We start from the raw sequence: 16,859 nt of genomic DNA on the forward strand, positions 1-16,859 counted from the left end.
ACGATCAATCACACGATTCACATCTCTAATAAATTCAGTGTCCGTTTTCTTAACTGGCGAACAGCCACCACAGCAGACCTCTTTCCGGCTTGCGCTGTCAATGAGGCGCTAGGGGTGCACAATCGCCCCTAGCTCCTCCTCTGACAACGTGAGCCCTAATTTAAATATTGCATCGCACCCCCAGGAGAGGTGCCTGGGGGTGCATTATGAAAGCGGGCGCTGAACACACAGTGCCCGCTTTCAGCACAAGCTTTTTTGCATCGGCCCCATACAGAGCAGGCAGTCAGGGTCCATGGGCCATTCCTCCTTTCCTGCTGCTGCCAGCCTGTCCTTTGTGGAGAAAAGTCATTCTGCAACTCTTCTTCCTTTGATAGCACTGCGGTAATTCAACACTCATGGTGCTAGCACTTCCTGTATTCTCATCTCGTGAAAATACAGGAAGCTCTAGCACTGTGAGTCTTCAATACTGCGGGGCTAGCACCGGAGGAGGAGCTGAAGGATTGGCTTCCTCTGCTGTGGCCTCCTGCTTCTGCCGCTGGTGGGAATGTGTCCACCAGCGGCCCCACGTGTCTCCTTCTTCTGCCGCCGGTGAGATCAGGTCCACCAGCTGCCCCACGTGTCTCCTTCTTCTGCCGCTGGTGAGATCAGGTCCACCAGCCGCACCACGGGCCTCTGCTTCTGCTGCCGGTGGAATCGGATCCTCTGTTAGCAGCACAGGCTGCCTTCTTCTGCTGCTGGTGGGATTGGGTCCACTGGCGGTACCACGGATCTCCGCTTCTTCTGCCGCCAGTGGGATCGGGCCTCTCCCTGCTCCTGATGCCACCCTACCAGGTGTGCCACCTTGTGCAATTGCTAGATTTGCTCACCTGGTGGTGCTGGGCCTGCATTTAACAGAGAAACCTGAAATACATTGATGCAAAATATTCCTCCTTATGGTACCTGTAGGCATTTTCTGCCTCCTCAACTATAACTTTGTATGAGCAAGATCTGTAGTTTTTGTTAACGGAAACATCTCCTACAGTGTGAGAAATAAAGTCTGTGTGTCATCAGTTAGCTTTAGACAGAGGCTGGTGTGGCAGGCAGATTTAAAGCAATCTTGTATATTCTCAGATTGTAGCCCAATGAAACACTGTTGACAGCTTAAACACCCTGTATGCATTCAGTATTTCGGTTCTTTTCTCCTTTTTGGCTTGGATGGAAAAAGTGAATTGTACTGAGGTCACATCAAGTAAATATATTGTTTTGTTCATGATAGAGAAGTGCATGAAATTTTCTACTGGTTTTTAAACGATGGAAGTCATCACAAAATTGAACTATACATGCTTGTTGGGTAGCAGGTGGGGTAAGCAATCAATGAATACTACACTGTATCCATAAATGTGATACAGTATAACTGACAAAACACTTTAAAAATAATCACAGGGATTAAATTGGTCTTCTTTTTTCCTCTTCTGTGGGAAGAGACTTTATGAGAATGTTCTGTATACAATTCTGATTTTGAACACCTCTTCAAATATATATCAATGACTCTGTGATAAACATTGCAAATCATATTTCCCTAATTGAAACCTCTAAAGAGAGCTACTGAATTATAGTATTCAAATCAGCCTGAGAACTGATGTGTGCTAAACCTTCCTCTCTTTAGAAAAGCTGTAAAGGAAATGGGAAGGGGTTGGTCCTGCTAAATCTGCTGGGTTGTCCGGGGATGTGGATGGTGAGAATTAGGGTTCACAGCCCTTGCGGGAAATGAGGTCCCAGCCATCACACAATAGTGCCCTCTACTGGCCAAATGTAGGGCACACATTTATTGGGTTCTCGAGGGAATCATGGTGTGTGTGGCCCTAAACTGACAATTATTATAGAGGCGACCGAATGCACAGTGTGTGTGTGAGTAATAGTGAGAGAAACCTCCAATTAATTTCATAAGAATACTCATGGCAATATGGTCCCAGTGGAGGCCAGTTCAATTTAGCTGCCCTCCCAAAGGAGCAGAAAGAAATTTCCATTCCTTACTTCCAAGAAACAAAAGAAAATAAATATGGATATGTCATATGTATTCTCTTTAACTGGAGTAAGACTGTCAAAAGAATAATTTGGTATCGTTTTTTTTATTTATTCCTGTTGTTAGCATTGTCTTACAAATAAAATACATCTGTAGAAAAGAAGGCTATATTTAAAATTACACCCTGGTGGTAACTTATGTTTATGACAAATTGCAATAGGTAAATACTATTTGGAGAGGCATCCAGTGCCTTGACAATCTCAAGACCTGGGAATGATTTAGTGCCTGCCTAAACTGGATGAAAATGAGTCCCGCTGAGGCGCAGTCTTCAGTAGAAGTCTCAGTTTGAAGAGGGGATGCCCTTCTGTCCACCAAAAAGCACTGATACAACAGGCCAATATGTAAGTATGCTTTCCCACATATAGACAATGTTCATCTTGTCCAATAGGAAAATAATGAAACTAAGAGGAGTTTACAAAGATTTAAGTGTAAAGAGGTGCACATAGCTCACATCCAGCGTGAAACAGGGAAACAGCCCAAAGCTGCCAGGAGGACAGCATCAAGCCAAGGACAAAAACAGGACAGTGATGTTTGAAAAAGAAAGTCCAAAAACGTTACAGAAAGGTCGTCCCTAGGTGGATATCAGGAAAAGGGAACACCCAAGCTTCAGCCTCTGACTTGTCCGGGGGTCTCAGTAGATGCTGCGCTCTGCCAGGCGGAGGGCCCTCTGCTCCTGAAGTCAGCCAGGGTTTGGAGATGTTGCAGAAGCAGCAGTTACAGCCCCAAGTCAGGAAGGAACATGACCACTGTGTAAGGATGACACATAGAGACCACATTCAGGGCCCACGATTGCAGGGGTCTTGAAGGAGCCTTGTTGATTGGCCCCCTGCCTCTAAATGCGTGGCCCCCCTGAACTAAATGCAAGTTGGGAGGAAATATAAAGGAGGAGGAAACAATCCCCAGTTACTTGCAAATGAAGGCTCATGGGTCCAGGATTCCAGCCCTAACTCTGATCGAGGTGAAATTACAAATGAGCAGGAGGAAACTGCTGTGTCAAAAAAAAAAAAAAAGCCTCTAAATAGGAAAGTGAGGACCAGAAAGACAGCCCAAGAGTTGACATAGGAAGGAAAGGAAAATGGAAATCCAGAAATGGAGGCAGGCAAGAAGAGATGCTGGGAGGATATTGGAAAGCTTGGTGAGGAAACTTGGAGGTAAGATCCAGAGAGAGACTATTTGGAGGAGTCCATGGTCAGACATGAGTGATAGACCAGAAAACCAGTTGAAGATGGGAAGGAAATGCCAAGGTGGCCACAACAAGGCAGCTCTGACACACCTCAGCCAGATGAAGAACCACTCATGAAGACTTCAGAGACATAGAGTGCCAGACTGATAACACCAGAGGGCACATAGAGTGTCAGAGATGGGACTGTGGTGAGGACCATGCAAGGTCGAGAAGATCCTGAACCTATGGGGTTCAGGCAAAAAGTAGTTAGATACACCCCGACTAGAAGTTCTACACAGAACTAATGGGTCTACTTTCTGGAATGTGCATGCTTACATGGATAAAAAAAATAATATACCAGTATCTGATCCTCTTAGCCTACTAAGCGCATCTGAATATTTGGTGTGGATCAGATGCAAAACAAAAAAGTTACTAGGGTCTGGGAGCATAACTGCATAAGGTCAATATTCAAATCCTGGCCGGCTAAGTTACAAGGATATTCAGTGGCTCAGCTATGCTGCTGAATATCTGCATATATATTGCAACTTAGCTGGATAAGTTATATCCATCTTAGTTTAGACCTGTTATTGAGCAGCTCTAACTTAGGGCTAGATTCATCAAACTATCGCATGCAATAAGAAAAGAGGGGCATGTTTTATGGTAATAGCTTATTTAATCACAAACAGGCCGATACAGTAAAGTGCGGCCGCAGTTACCCTGCTTCTAACCCGCTTTCTACTCACAATTTGGCCGCGTTAGTCCAACCCGCGATTCACTATCCCTTTTAACCCATCCTTACCGCTTCTTTAAATCAACGGGTAACCCTTTCCGCCCGCGGCATGTATATGAGATGTAAACGATCGGATTAGCTATTCCCCCCCATTCAGTAACGTGCGCTCCGACTATCGCCCTTTTAACCTGCAGTTTAGCTGCACGTTTAACCTGCTAATTTGCCACCTACCCCTACCCCTGCGTTAGAGGCAGGGGTAAGAGTAGACGGCAAACTTTCCCCCAGCCCCCGCTCACCTGCCTTGGCCGCGTCCATGGGTGCCGGTCTCCGGGGCAGCCCCTGTCCTCTCTCCCCTCCTCCCGAAGCAACTTTAACCAAAAGAAAACCTAAAAACCTAAAATCCCCTCCTCCTGAAGCGACTCGACATGTAAAGAATTGTGAATAAGTGTAACCAAAGTTAACTTACTTTTTCTTTCTTTCAGCCCTCTCTGCCCTCCTCCGGAGGCACGTGCAGTTGCTCCCCTGCCTCCCGGGGGCAGCCGGCGGTGAAAGCAGCTTCCAGCGGCCCCCGCTGGCAAAGACGGACAAACGCATGCCCGTAGTGCACGGGTGCTCAAGCCAGCGAAAGCACTGCCGCACTCTTTCTAATGTGTCCTTACTGTATCGGCCTGATAGTGTGCTATCTTAGTGTTTCAGATAGGTATTACCACAGAGTGCAATAACTTTTTCACACTTTGTGGTAAGTGCCACAGTTGTTGTAATTCCTTCCTACAGCCATGACAGAGAGAAAGAAAGAGAGAGAACCTAGCTATAAGGCCCTCATAGTAGTTAGGTATTTATACCTCTATAGGAGGCCCACCTAGTTACTCGAGGTGAGGTTTAGCTATTAGTGTAGGGGTTGGTGCCACTTTGACATTCAGAGTGAGACGTACGAACAGAACAGTACACTCTTGTGAAGATTTGACGTCCTTCGGAGTGAGGAAACTCAACCAAAGATGAGATTAGTACAATGTTCTCTCTCTCTCTCTCTCGCAAAAATGCTATGTGCAAAAACATTGCAAAGTGTGATAATGCCATGTCACACAGCTTAATGAAAAAGGTGGTTATTTGCCATGTTAAAATTGTGTGATATGGCTTTGCAAATTGTGAAGCCAGCCCACTTGGCCAGAAATCCCACCCCTTTTCTAAATTAGCATTGTACTATGTGTTATGGTGCTTTTTGCATGCAAAATGCCCATAACGTGGCTTGGAAAATAACCCCCTTAGATGGACAACTTATTAGGCTAAGTATCAATATCACTACTTAGCTGGATAAGTTATCCGGCTGAGTAACACTGCTCTGATCTGCCCACCCACAAAACTCTTCAGCTAAGAGATTAACCAGATAAATGATTTATCTATGTAGCAGCTTCTAGATGGCCAGATAAGTCCTTCTTATTTGGCTCTCTACTGGCTGAATATTGGGCCCCATGTGTATATTTATGGAATATACAGATCCCTCTATAATATCCCTTTCATGATTCTTTTAGATCCCCATTCATGTCATGAAAATTTGGTTGTTTGACACCAAATGGAAAAATTATTAGTGGAGGACAGAGTACACACAGTGATCTTCAGAAAGTAGACTAAAAAGCAGGTCAGGTCCTATTTGGGATTGGATAGCTATTACAGGAAGTGTATTCCTCATTTCGTCAGCATGGCAACCTTCCTAAACTCAGCTGAAAAGGCTTCTCTCAATGTGAAAATGCCTTCAAGGGAATAGACACTTGGCTTTTTAGGGAACCAGTCTTCCACAGCATACATTTTGTGAAATATTATATACTCCAGACACATTGAAGATTGTACTAGGAGCAGACTTGATTTAAAAAGAGGATGAGGAGGAGCATCCAGTAGAAAGCTGCTACTATGAAAAATTATTCTGTGGTTTATATTCAAAGGCTTTGTCTGGGTAACTTTTAGTTTAGTTTATTGATTTGTAAATCGCTTTTCTAAATACAAATCAAAGTGATGTACAATAAAATTCACATACATAATTTTTAAATAATCATAAAAGACAGTACAATACATAAAACAAAATAAATGAACATACAATAACACAATATTAAATAAAAGCTATTAAAAGCTAATTAAATAGCCAAGTTTTGACACTCTTTCTAAATGCCATGATTTTCCTCTTCAAATGGACCTCAACTGGCAAGGCATTCCATAGAAAGGGAGCCTGATAGGGAAAACTAGATTGCTACATGGACTTGTGGGGAGGCAGCCAGATGAAAAGTGAGATTTCAAAACTTCCCCCTTTTCCTGGCTAAATTTTATTGAAATAGCTCATTCTCTGCACAAAATTTAGCTGGGTAAGAAGCGGCAGTGCTGAGGGTAATTCCTGGGGCCAGGCTAAACTTTAAATGATATTCTGCACTGCCTGGCTAAAGTTAATCAGAAAATGAGCTACTCTAAACTTACTCAAGCAACAGTCTGCAGGTATGCTGAGTGAAACACCAATCCAGATAGGTTCCGTTGAATATCCTGATAAAGTTATTACTTACTGGCCTGCTGAATGCCAACTTCTCTATTATCAGAAAGAGTATCTGACTATGGAGAAGGTCAAGAAGGTCACAGAGAGCCACTCATTTTAGTGGTAGACCATGAATTCCTGATGTGGCTGCTTCAGACAAAAGAGGGCAATCCAGGAATAATGAGCATGGTACCTCATACCCCAGCAGAACCATGGAGAAATTAAACATTGATAAAAATATTGGCTATTTTTTTTTAACCCAGCAGTTTCCTCCGCTACTTTGAACTTCCAGCTCAATTAGATCTGGGTCTGAATCTGTTTTCATGTGCCTTCATTTGTGACTACCAAGGAATTTTTTTCTCCTATTTTATATCTGCTCTCAACTTTCCAAAAGAAGCTCACCAAATTTTAGATTTATTATTTTTATAAAATTTGAAAAAAAATTTCTGCATTTTTCTAAGATTTTATTTATATTTGTTTCTAGTTATTTATTTGGGTTGTTATTTTAATTAATTTTATTTCAGGATTTAAATGATATATATTACCCTGTTTATTATGGATTGGATCAGTTATTGTTATTATTTATTGTTATTTAGTTTGTTTTCTATTATGTTTCTTGTTATTTAAATGTTATATTGATATTAATTAGGACATATCTGGCTCTGCTTTGAGTGCTTTGGGGAAAAGCAGAATATAGAGGTAAAATAATAACACAAATAAAAATTTCAGCATGGCCATCAACCAGGCCAGATAAAACAAAAATATTGAATTGTTACACAAGGATGGGCTAAAGCTCCCAATGAATGGGCATGAGAGCTTTTTCAAAGAGGAGGGCTATGTGGAGGGATCTGCCTATAGATCCCATATCAATGGGAACAGAGGGGCAGCTAAAAGCTGACAGAGGGACAGTATCAACCTAGAGACAAAAGAATAAACACATTTTTGGCAAACGAAGAAAAGGCCAAACAGGCTACAAAAATGGAGCCTCTGGGTGGAGCCCAAGAAGGAGGAGGGACTGAACTCTAAACACAACCTGAGAGGGATAGTAGGGCAGCCTCAAGAAACAAGAAGCGGATGACTGGAAAGAGTATATAGGAGGGGGCAGTAACTTGGAGCTCCAGGGAAGAAGGGGGGTGGGGGGCAGAAAGATGCCAGGAGAATACTGGAAAACCTGGTATCAAGTGCTGGAGGTAAGGCCCTGGAGTGATAAAGACAGAGCCCAGAAAGAAACTATTGGAGGAGTCTTTAGCAAGACATGTGTGATGGAATAGTAGGCAGGCAGAAGATGGGAGTGAGATGCCAAGATGGCCTCAGAGAGGTACCTCCAATGGGCCTCAAGCAGGTGCAAGGGAGAACCTATAGAACCTTCAGAGAGCAGGCGTGTCAGTTTGAAAGGGCCCCAGGGAGGTGCCTGAAGGACCACATCACCACATTAAATCAGGAATTATTCAGAAAACATTCATGTCAAACTATGTAGTCAAGGAATGGGGAGCAGAAAAAAACAACTAACCAAACATTATTAAAGAGTATATTTAAGTTAAACACTTATTTACAGGAAGGATAATAACTTATTATGTAAAAAAAACAACAACCCTCTAACAGATGTCTACTGTCTGAGGCATTTTTCCCAAAATTCATAACAAGGAATTTGAGGGATTATGATTTAGCCATACATTTTTGGAATGAGTACTGGAACCAGGGTCTCATGCCTGTATTACATTTAGTGATTTAATAAGCAATTGAACCTATCACCCTTTTTGTGAATTAATTCTGACCTGCGTCTCCTTTCTGTAATGATTTCCTGACATGAATTTTAAAGTTCAGCCTTGTTGGCGTCATTCAGTTTTGCAGAATTAAATGATATATATGGCAGAATAATTTATATAAAAATTTAAGCAATCACAGAGAGCGCTCATTGATGTTAATATTGTAGTTAACTTGATGGTAGAGTTTGGTTTGTAATTGAGAAATGACGCAGACTACATTACAAATTGAAATACAGTAATGCAGAGCGATGATCTGAAATGAAATGTCACTTCTTTGAATATTGGTCTATATAACCTGTAATCTAACAGTGACGTCTGCCCTCCTGAGAATGTGACAACACTATGAAATGCTAGGTATCAGAGTTCTTTAATCTTCCATGGGAGTGCAGTGCCATTGAGTTTTACATTTTGTTTTAAATAAAGCTGATGCTTGTGTTATTATGCTTCTGGCTCTGCTGCTGCTGAACAGCATATGCATTTGGTTTGCCAGGATATTTTTTTTTAATTTAAACTTTATTGATTTTTTAAAAACAGAACAAAAACAGTTGCAGCCAACACAGCAAAACAGCAAAATTACATTGTTACAATCTTACATTGGTGGTAGTGAAAAACATCCTCATTTACAATAAAATCTGCCTTGGTTGCAAGCAAAGTGCCTTGACAATTACCAACTGTATTCACTACCATTCGGTTTGTTGCTTTTGACAAATGATACCACGAGATGGAGCTTGAAGTGCTTTTGTTCTGGCCTTTAAACAATCTTTTAAAAGGGGCTGTAGATACTCCTGGAAACTGAAATATTTATGAAAGGAAATAAAGATGCATGGAAAGCAGCCAAACCTGTTTAGCATAGACATATCAAGATCTACTACATGAACATTATAGACAAGTAACCTGGTCAATCTGAATAGCATGATAATGCGTTACATTATGAAACCTAATCAGGTGATCTAAGGAAAAATATGATGCTTTAAAGTAAAAATAAAAATCACCCTGCAGTAATATGCATTAATTACATACTTCCTGAGATATAGCAAAGTTGCTTGTGATAAATGTTGAATTAGGGGACAATTTGTTAAGGCTGCGCAAGTCCCCACATAACATTTATTTTTTTTATGCAGGAGACCTGCATTAGCATAAAAATCTGTGTTTACTTGTGATTCACTAAAACTGGGCTCAGCTTATTGCACATTTATGGCAAAAGCTGTGCAGTAGGATGTAAACACCCGTGGAGCTCTGTCGAGGTGGCAGCGTAACCAGTGCATGCAGCTTTGTGCAGGAGTGCGGAACCAACTCCTCCTACTTCCTGGTCCCCACCCTTGGCAGGAAGAAGGTAAAAAGCAACTTTGCAGGTGCCTCAGGGTCAGTGCTGAGAGGAGCAAATAGGAGAACAGCATCTGGGCTAATGTTTGGAAGGTTTGCTTACAATGTTTTTGGAAAATGATGTTCAGGGTCTTCATTTGTTTCAGAATATGTATCCTGTGTGACCCTTTGATTTTTCTGTTCCGACTTTTGAGAGTGTGCTGTGAAGATCTGGGTTTGTCCCTATATAGTCTCTAATTGTCCTAGTTTGAATAGCCAGAGGGGGTGTGCGCATGAGGATGGCAGGAATGCAGGGTATCAGTATATATGTGGATAAAAATGGTTGTGCGAGTTAGGATGTGTGTGGGCCATAAGAAAGAGGCGCGAATGGAGAAGTTAGGAGGAGGCGAAACGGTGCACTATTAGTACTGGATGATTGGCTAGGAAAGAGAAAGGCCAGAGAACTTGGAGGATGAATGAGGTAAGAGGAGATGTGGAGGAAGAGAGGCACAGGATCCCCAGGAAGACAGTAGAGGAGGAACACATTGAGGGAGAGGTGACTAGGAGAGGGTGAAGGACAGGAGAGGGAACCGAATTTTCAGGGGTTTCAAAGAGCATTGGAATGAGTTAAACATCCTGCATGCAAGGCATTTGAATATCTTTCTCATATTCCTCCTCTATTTTCTCTCTTCTAGATTATATATATTTAGGTCCTTAAGACTCAAAGATATCCATCTCATGAACTGAATGCTGGAGTCTTACATTGATTACTAGACATCACTGATTGTGCTGTGAATGACTTAGAAAATGCACTGGCCCATTGTTCATGTTTATACTGGAATAACACTGAGGCCAGTATTCATAAACATGCAAAATGGTCAATATTCAAAAAGACATAGCTGGATAAATTATCCTGGATATTCAGCATTTAAAGTTATCTGACTAACCAGCTATGTTTTCAGTATTGCCAATTAGGTTAAAATGTATCAAGCCTTGCATGGCTGGATAACTTTATACTGACCAGGCTACATTCAGAAGAATATCGCCAGATAAGTGACAAAGCTGAGTTTAAAAAAAAAAAATCCTCCTTAAGGGCCTAGCAGCCCGAATTACAGATTCCTAACTCATCTGCAAACCACAGCCTTGCCCGGCCTTCTCACGCCCCCTACAAACCCAACTGAGAGCCTTTTTAAACACCAAAACTGCTTAGTGTCTGGGACCAGCCTCCCTCCGCCCACTCCTGAATAATTGCCATCAATGAGCTCCTTTCTGCCTCCCTCTTCCCTCTCCCTCTGCCCTAACGCCCCAGCCCTCAGCTCTCCCATCCCCTCGTTCCTTTAGAAATCTCTTTCATCTGCTGGTGGCTTACGCTATCATAGGAATGAAGAAAGTGCCGGCTTGAATCACAGTAGCAGAGTATTGCAACCCTGGCAGAAGACAGAGATTTAAAAAAAATACTAGGAGGCTGGGGAGTGTTTAGGTTGGGAGGGAGGGAGGGAGGCAGAGGATGGCTGATTGGTGCCAAATTATGCAGAACTGGGGAACGGGGGGAAGGGAAGAGGCTGGTTCTGGACCCCAAGCAGTTTTAGTCTTAAAAAGGCTCTCAGAAGGTTTTTGAGTGGGAAGGCTCGACCCAGCAGATTGAGTGGTGGGGGATTTGTGATTTGGGCTTGCTAGGCTTGTGAGAATGTTTTTTTTTTTTAAACTCAGCATGGCCACTTAAACCAGCTCTATTATGTTGAATATAGCGTGTTATGTCTAAAGTTATCAACCACACAAGGTCGGGACACATTTAGACCTGCTGCATGGCATAGCTAAGTTTAGCTGAAAAAACTTGTTTGGCTAGCTCCTAATAACAGATAAGTTATGCGGCTAACTGGTCCCCTGCCCCAAATTCCCCAAAATACCTATTACTTATCCGCCTACTTTCCTAGCTAGATAATAGCTTATCTGGCTAAAGTTAAGGCAGATGAGTATGGTGGATATTTAGCTAGATAACTTGTGAATAACCGGCTAAATGGCTTTGAATATTGCCTCATTAGAGTTTAATTCATGTGAGTAGCTTAAACAAACTCATTTGCTGCATGTGTAATTTAATTTCTAGCTATAATTTCCATAGTAGATATTAAATGCATGATTTAAGGACTGAAAAAAAAAAGATTTGTTTTGTGCATAATCAGAAAAAAAAATAAAGAAAATGAGAGAACAAAGGCAAGTTGGCTTTCCCATCTCCCACATCCAGATCCAAAAACCCTGCAAAGGGAAAGGGAAAGCAGGGTCATTTTGAAAATCCTTGTGCCTGCTTTTCAACGTCAGATTTGCACCTGCTATAAAGCCAGTGAGATATCCACAGGTATGAAAGTCGTGACTGGACCAACCAGCCTCAACATTTTAAAAGAGAAACTCAGTGGATAGCTTCCCTTTAAAAATGTGCTTGCAGGCCAGTGGGTCATAGATATTCCACTTGACTTTTACATATTGACTGGCATTGGTTCTATGTAAGGCATGTCAAGGACCACCTATAACTATATAGAATACATGGTAGTTCGATTCATATTAGAGGCAGTTTTTAAAATCACACAGACTGCGTATAAAATGCTGTCACACGACCTCTGGAAAGATTAAACCAATCAGAAAAAAACACTAAATAGTCAAGCTCACAGTTTGAACACTTGGAGAGTGTTTTTCTTAAGTCAGAAATCTGTAGTTCATCTTATTTCAATCTAGTATCAAGGTGATCATTGTGAGGACTTATCCTTTAATTTCAATAGCAAACATGAGCCAGGACTCAGTACATCGGTGCTGAGAGGTAATAAAATTGTCCGCTGCAGGAGCTGTGAGGACTTTGTTCCTGCTTCAGCTCCTGTGTTCCATGATGCAGGGTCCATAGGGAACAGAAAGGTCCGTATTCAGTAAAGCCGATGAGCAGGGAAGTTATCCGTGTAAAGCTACCTGGAGAACTCTACCCCGATATGCCACAGAACTCATCCGGGTAAGACTCCCGTTGAACATCCAGTTAGTAACATTACCCAGATAACTTTAGGACAGCTATTGTGCAGACTGACTTGCTCAATATGGTCGCACCCAGCTTAATATTTTTGTTTCCCATCCTTCCTTTTTGCCTGGCCAGCTTTGACCACATGAACATTGTGTTAATAAGCTTAGACAGTTATTCTGTACAACGAAGGCCTTATTGAATTTTTATAATTTGCCTATGTATTTCATTGAGGAATTTAATAACTTTTTGTTGAGAAAATCAATAATTAGACTGGAATTAATTTCAGGAAAGGACAGCAGCTCCACATTGATGAGTTTTGGCTGCAGTCATATTTTGATCAAGAAAGATTGGTTTGGGATGAATGTCTTTTAGATTCTTTGCAAGCTCCTACTTCCTCTCTGACTGTGGCTTATTAAAGGTGCAAGATCTGTCTTGAGTAAAGCTATTACAATTATTGTCAATATTTCATTGGGGGAAGGTATTATTCCACAGCTCTAAAAGCTTCAGCCATTCTCCCACTGCTGAGGAAACTCAGTTTAGAAAATAGTGACCTTAAGGAATTCAAGCCTGTGGCTAATATACCATCCCTCTTTAAAATTATTGAAATGGCTGCTGTTAATCAGTTACTGGAATTTTTATAGGATGGTGGGCTGTGGAATCCTTACCAATCAGGTTTCTGCTCTCGTCTAGTTCTATATTTATTCACAGGCCTACTAAGCCTGCTTTGGGTGTCAAAATTGGGAGGGGAGGGGACAAATTCCCTTTCCCCTCACCACATGCTGCTGCCACCACAACTATTCCTCCTTCTAATCGTGTGCATGTGCATGCACAGGGAGGTTGTGAACCCCATGTACACAGCAAAACATAGCGCGCAGCACATGAAATGGAAATACTGATATTATTTGCATTATACTGGCTCATAGTGCACATATTTGAACCTTGCTTATAATAAATTGCACACACAAAACTTTCTGCTCATTCAGTCTTTCAAAAATTTGAGGGAACATTGGCCTTCATCACTGCTGCCCCTCTTCCCAGACCACTCCAGTGGCGATCCTCTTAGGGAAGTTAACGTGGGGACTAAGGCTATGCTCAGAGGCTTTGCCTCTCACAAGGAACCCCGGAGGGGTGGGACCTAGGAGCTTAGTCTCGATGCTTCCTTCCCTTTGAGGATCACCGATGGAGCCAAGGTCTGGGAGGCAGCACTGTCTCTATGCAATTCTGAAAGATTTGCTTGGCGGAGGGAGGGCAGTACTAAATTAATGCCTCTGGGTGGCAGAAGACTAAATATATTCCTGCTCTGTTTACAAGACAGAGACTACATTAAAGGCCTTGGCTGATGATATTTGCTTGAAAATGGGTTAGGCAGCAGCATTTTATTTTTGCTGCTTGAATATTTTTCTGCATTTGAAACTTTAGATTACTGTATGTTATTGGTCAAGTGTCTCAAATTTCAGGCAGTAAGAGGACCATTTTGATGTGATTCTCCTTCCTTTTGAGGTGGACTAATCTATATCTCACTATGGGTGATGTCTGCTCTAATGTATATCCTCTTACACGTGGAATACCTCATCACTTCTTTTTAAAATGTATCTATTTCCCTTAGGAAAGCTCCTTTAGATCTTCAGCTAAATATTTTATGCTGATGATCTACAGTTGTATGTTTGATTGTGTAAAGATCTCTTTGCAGCATTATCTAGCTTATCAGCTAGTCTTTTGGCTATTCAAATGTGGTTGACATATAATATATTAAAACTTAATTCTACAAAAACTGAGATCATAAGGATATGATGTCCAACAGTGTGGTTATTTCTTGGAGTTTGCGAAGAAGTGAGGAACTTTGGGGTTATAATTGATATCTAGTTTGTACATCTTGCTTTCTACATCTCAAGTTTTTTCATCAAGGACCCCCTTCAAAGTTATGTTAGGTTTAGTAATGACTAGAATCGATTACTGCAATGGATTTTTTTTATTGGTTTATCCTTGAAATATTTACCCAGTGAAGAGTATGTCTGATCAGACACCCAATATTGAGAAGGAAAATACCCAGACGCCTCTGCTGTTCTGTGGCCTGTCAGAGCTGAATGAACTCTGAGTGACTTTCTGAGCATGACTTGCAGAATGTCTCTGAGCAGGTAGACCAGCTGGCACCAAAGGAGGTGAGCCTATTCAATGGGTCACAGGGAGAAACCAACGGCGGGAGCTTCAGGCACTATTCTGTTGAAACCTCACTGGACAAGATCATTAACAGGACAAAAGGATTATCTGGAGAGTGAGGGCAAATGAGCTACACCTGGGAAAACTTGTCAGGGCAGTTCAGGGATAGGTTGTCATGACAACAGCATGATGTGACTCTGTAGATGAGTCTTTGGGCAGTCACGTAATTCTAGAAACTTCGACAGTACTGTTGTTTAACTATAAAAGAAGGGTCACTTCCTGTATTCAATGAGATGCTGGTCAGTTTTGAAAGACAAAGGGCACCCAGTATCCAGCATCTCCCAAGAACACTTATAATGCCAAATAAATTTTACTTTATACCTTTTACTGAGTCTAAGTGTTCTTGTGTCCCTGGCCCTAAGTACAGAATATTATGTACACCAGTTAATTATAAATGCAAAATTCAGCTGCCCACATAATTATGGGTACTGGATATAGGGTGTTGTGTAGCCGTCCTCGAAAGGCCTTGCATTCTGTTGAGAAGGGGTGTTTTGTGTGCCCTTGGGCCTCAGCCCGACCCCAGACGGATCCAGGACTGAACCGAGGGTTGGCGACGTGTCCCAGAATGGCAGAGACACGGTCTTACCCTCTGCCGGGCCTGCAAGCTCCGAGCACCAAAAACAAGATGATGTTGGTAGGTGAACGGTCCTCCAACCGTTCCTAGCCCTTTCGGACCTGCTGCTTGGATCGGCATGGAGCACCAGGCCGGCCTGAGGATGAGGGCAGACAGAGACCTTGACACGAAGACATGACACCAAGGTTGATGCGACAACATCACAGACGAGGTTTGAAGTGAAGCCATGACACCAAGGCTATTGAAGACATGACACCAAGGCTGTTGAAGACATGACACCAGGGCTGATGCAATGGCATCAGAGGCAAGATGAGGAACTTGATGAAGTCCAGACGAGATGAAAAGCTGGGCAGGTAGACATTGGCACTGTCTCTCAGGGTGCCCTACTCAGCCCACCTTCACGGGTGGACCCAATGGGCTGGTCGCGGACCACCCTGTCCCACTACGCACCCTACACAGCCCAAGGAGGCTGGTCACGGACCACGAGGAGAGCGGGACAAGCACAGGGAAGAATCCAGCCGAGGCAGATCTGTGACGACGGAGCCAGATATCATCCGAAGCACCACAAAGGCTGGCAGGACAAGATGGCTCAGGAGCACAGGACACCAGTCCACTGCCGGCATCTCCCATGATGAAGCTGCATCACCCGGAGATCCGTGGCTGGCAGAACAGAAGGCTCTGGAGCAAGAACGAACACCAAGGAGGGCTAGAATACCAGGAAGCGAGACATCAGGAGATGAAACCCCAGGACACCTGGACGGGGACCTCAGGCAATGAAGACATGGCATGACGAGATGACTAGATGAGATGGGACGAGATGAGGAGCTCCACGAAGAAGTCAGAAGACCTGATGGAGCTCTGGCAGGCAGGAGCCTCCAGGACTGAAGACACTCCGATGCAAGGTGAAGAGCAATTGCAAAACCAGCCCTTTTATAGGGCTGCAACAGGAAATAGTCACTAAGTGGGGCCCAGGGCATATCCGGCCATGGGCCCTTTAAATGTAGAAAGAGGTGCGGCCGCGTGTTTAGGAGGTAGGAAGCTGGCTGTGCAGGACCGTAGACAGTGGTCCTGCACCGACTTCCTCAACGCAGGAGCAGGGCTGGACCTGAAGGCAGGCCCCGAAGATGGCAGCGGCTCCAGCCGCTGCAGGAGGCCCCAGGGGTGGCTCCAGCCGCCAATCCAGACTGAGGTTTGCGGCCTCCGGCCGAGAAGATGGCAGGATGTCGGTGGTGGATCCAGCCGCGAAGAAGAGGCAGACAGCGTAGGAAAGTCCACGGCTCCAGCCGCAGTGAAGGCCCGACTTCAGCGGCTCCGTGCCGCGATGGAGGCAAGACAGTCCGAGGCTCTGGCCCCGCGGGAAGGCCCAACTTCAGCGGCTCCATGCCGCATCGGGCAGCAAGCAGCAGCAAGGTGAGTGGAGCCTGCTCGCGGGCGGACCCGCGGGCAGTGTTCATAATATAGGAATAGTGAAACTCCACTATTGTACCAGTTACATTAGTTTCAAGTGGCTGCCCATATTGATTTTAAAATTCATTG

This window comes from Rhinatrema bivittatum, chromosome 2 (genome assembly GCF_901001135.1).
Source record: "Rhinatrema bivittatum chromosome 2, aRhiBiv1.1, whole genome shotgun sequence".
Classification (NCBI taxonomy): domain Eukaryota; kingdom Metazoa; phylum Chordata; class Amphibia; order Gymnophiona; family Rhinatrematidae; genus Rhinatrema; species Rhinatrema bivittatum.